The 3941-nt window shown below is 39.9% G+C and overlaps 1 pseudogene; it reads left to right on the forward strand.

Moving 5' to 3' along the window:
* The first annotated feature begins 934 nt into the window (after nt 1–934).
* Gm8837 lies at nt 935–3577 on the forward strand (annotated as a pseudogene).
* Nucleotides 3578–3941: the final 364 nt, after the last annotated feature.

Raw genomic sequence — 3941 nt, forward strand, 5'->3', positions numbered from 1 at the left:
TAGGGGAAACTAATTGTCTTCTTACTGGATTTGAAGCATTTACCACATGAGGGAAGTCATGTTTTAAATTCTATTTAAGTCAAAAGTCTATGACTGGAGAGATCATGGACCCTAGGGAGGAATATTCTATACTCTTCTGTTACATGGTCATGTGGGAAATTTGCATTATTAATCATTTATGTTTATTACCTAGACCTAGATAAGATTTCAATGCTGTGAAGACACCATGATCAAGCATATCTTCTAAGGGAAAACCTTTAATTGAGATTGGCTTACAGGTTCAGAGGTTCAGTCCCTTATCTGTGTGGGAACATGGCAACATCAAGGCAGATGGAGAATAAAAGAGGAGCTAAAAGTTCTACATCTTGATACTTAGGCATGCAGAAGATTGGATTCCACTTGACTAGGATAAGGATCTCAAAGCTGCTCATGAAGTCCAGATAGAAGATTTCTGAGGTCTCTACAGAAGTTCCAACTCCATATCAAAATTTAACAGTTCTGGACCCAGATATAGCTGTCTCTTGTGAGACTATGCCGGGGCCTAGCAAACACAGAAGTGGATGATCACAGTCAGCTATTGGATCAATCACAGGGCCCACAATGGAGGAGCTAGAGAAAGTACCCAAAGATCTGGGGAGATCTGCAATCCTATAGGTGGAACAACAACGTGAACTAACAGGTACCCCCCCGGAGCTCGTGTCCCTAGCTGCATATGTATCAGAAGATGGCCTAGTCCGCCATCAGTGGAAAGAGAGGCCCATTGGTCGTGCAAACTTTATATGCCTCAGTACAGGGGAACGCCAGGGCCAAGAAGTGGGAGTGGGTGGGTGGGGGAGTGGGTGGGGGAGCGTATGGGGGACTTTGGGGATAGCATTGGAAATGTAAATGATATAAATACCTAATTTAAAAAAATGAAAAAAAATGTAAAAAAAAAATGTTTAACAGTGCCATCCGAGGAAAGATTGTGTTAAACAGAAGATGTTCGAAAAGGAAAAAGTCCATTCAGGAAAAACAAGAGCCCTATGAGGGAACCTATTGATAATCTCACTATTGAGGAAAGGGATGCGAGGGCAGTTTTGTGTGTGCAATTGGCAGCAAGAAGTCCACCAAGAGATTTGGAAGAATTGTTCTCTACAGTAGGAAATGTTCGAGATGTGAGGATGATTTCTGATAGAAATTCAAGACAATCCAAAGGAATTTCCTATGTGGAATGTGTTGATGTCAGTTCAGTGCCTCTAGCAATTGGATTAAATGGCCAATGAGTTTTAGGAGTGCCAATTATAGTCCAGGCATTACAGGCAGAAAAAGACAGAGCTGCTGCAATGGTAAACAGTTTACAAAAAGGACCTATGAGGCTGTACTACATTTTAACATAACTGAAGAGATGCTTTGGGGGGGAATCTTTGAACCTTTTGGAAGGATTGAAAGTATTCAGTTCCTAATGAATAATGAAACCAGTTGATCTAAGGGGTATGGATTTGTTGCATTTTCTGACTAAGAATGTGCCCAAAAGGCTTCGGAACAGCTTAATGGTTTGAGTTAGCTGAGAGACCACTGAAAGTTGGTCATGTTACTCAATGAACTGATGCTTCTAGTGCTAGTTCATTTTGGGGACACTGATGAACTACAAAGGACTGGAGTTGACTTGGGAACAACTGAACATCTTCAGTTACTGGCAAGACTTGCTGAGGTTAACGGTTTGCAGAATCCATTTGCGGCACAAGTTTTACAAATGAGTGACTCTTTGGCGTTTGGTGCTGTCAGTGAAAGAAAGATGAAATTTCAAGACCTGTAAGTCATATAAAGTACTCAGAAATTGCTGGTTGTTTGTGAGCCTAGAGGCTACCTGGGGCTGAGAAAAGAGAAAAACAAACCTGGGTATGCCTCGTAGTTAAAACATTCCTGGGTACAGCTTAACATTAAAGATAAAGAGGAATGTGAAGACACAACAGGGCTATCTAAACTGAGTCAACAACTCACAGAACTCTGACACCCTGCACATACATATAATTTTTCTGTTAATGTTTGAATAAGCCAATAGTGTGTTGCTATGCTGAATTCCACACCCCTAAGCCCCTCACCCCATAAAACCCCCTAACTTTCGAGCCTCGTGGCCGGCATCCGTTATCTCCTGTGTGGGATGCATGTCGGTCCGGAGCTCCATAATTAAACGTCCTCATGTAATTACAGCAAGTTGGGTCCTCGTGTTTCTTTTGGTGCTCTCACACTCCTGAGACTAGAGTAGGGGTTCCCGAAAGGGGGTCTTACATCAGATTTGCAACAGGACTTTCCCAGCAGAGCAAAGCCTCAGCTATTGCTACATCTCTGTCTTTTCAACCTCTTGCAATAGTGTTTCCAACTTTCTAACATGTTTAATCCTCTAACAGAAGAAGAAGTTTGATGGGATACAGAGGTTAATGTCATTGGAGAATGTAATAAACAAGGAGGAGTCATTCATATTTATGTTGAAAATAATTCAGTTCAGGGCAATGTGGTTTTTTGTTTGTTTGATTTGTTTTGTTTTGTTTTGGACAGGGTTTCTTTGTGTAGCCCTCGCTATCCTCGCTAACTCACCTCAAACTCAGAAATCCACCTGCCTCTGCCTCCCAAGTGATGGGATTAAAAGTGTGTACCAACACTGCCCTGCTCAGGGCAATGTTTATGTGAAGTGCCTATCTATTGCTGTGGCTATTACTCCTGTCAATGAATTGCATGGCAAGGGGCTTGCTGGTAAAATGATAACAGCAGCATATGTACCTCTTCCAACTTACCACAACCTCTTTCCTGATTCTATATCAGCATCACAATACTGGTTCCAAGTAAATGATGAAGGAAGATATACTCCCTTATATGTATACATGTTTGTTCTCTAGAGAATTCATGTTGAGTTATCTTATATTTAGATAAAAATAAAGAGGCAAGGGTCTGCTGTCATTTGTATACAACTCCTGTAATCTTGAAAAATAATAATGATAACAGGAATGCAGTGTGCTCATTCTCCCTAACTATCAAATCCTACTTTATGCAAAGCTGTTCCCTTGTTCTGCTGTTTTAAATGTCCATGTAGAAAATTCCAATAAGGATGTAGAGAATAGTTCTAAGGTAACAAATGTGCTTTCTGTATAAAGGCAGAAAGGGAATATATTAGTGTTTCAGAAACCTAACTATACACAGCAGTTACATTTCACATTCATGTATTTGACTCACGGTTCAGCAAGGTTTTAGGAATACACTTTAAATGTGTGAAAAGTCTAGGCAGCTCAATGAGTGCTTAGCGTTTGACCTTGATCATTTGGCAAAGAGGGAATTTCAAAATATTATTTCTTGATGGTAATTTTTTCAATTATTGTATCTCTAAAAGTTTCTTTGTAAATATTATATGTTGTAGTGTGTCTTGAGATTCCAAACAAAATGGTCCCTGCATTTCCTCAAGATGGTTGATGTAGCAGATTGAGTAAAGCAGTCTTGGGCAGAAATACATTTTACCTGGTTACATATAATCTTTGCTCTTTTTAAGCTCTGTGAGCTCTCAGATATATTTTTGGGTTACTTCAGTGTATTTGACAAGACAGCTTGATATATCTACCAAATAAATGACTTTCATATTGCAACAGTCTTTGTAAAAACCACTTAAATAAAATTCTCTTAAAAAGGCAAAAAAAAAAGAAAAGAAAAGAGAAAACAAAAGAAGAGAAGAGAAGAGAAGAGAAGAGAAGAGAAGAGAAGAGAAGAGAAGAGAAGAGAAGAGAAGAGAAAGAAGAGAAGAGAGAAGAAAAAGGAAAGGAAAGGAAAGGAAAGGAGAGGAGAGGAGAGGAGAGGAGAGGAGAGGAGAGGAGAGGAGAGGAGAGGAGAGGAGAGGAGAGGAAAGGAAAGGAAAGGAAAGGAAAGGAAAGGAAAGGAAAGGAAAGGAAAGGAAAGGAAAGGAAAGGAAAGGAAAAAAT

The sequence above is a fragment of the Mus musculus genome, chromosome 6 (genome assembly GCF_000001635.26).
Source record: "Mus musculus strain C57BL/6J chromosome 6, GRCm38.p6 C57BL/6J".
NCBI lineage: Eukaryota > Metazoa > Chordata > Mammalia > Rodentia > Muridae > Mus > Mus musculus.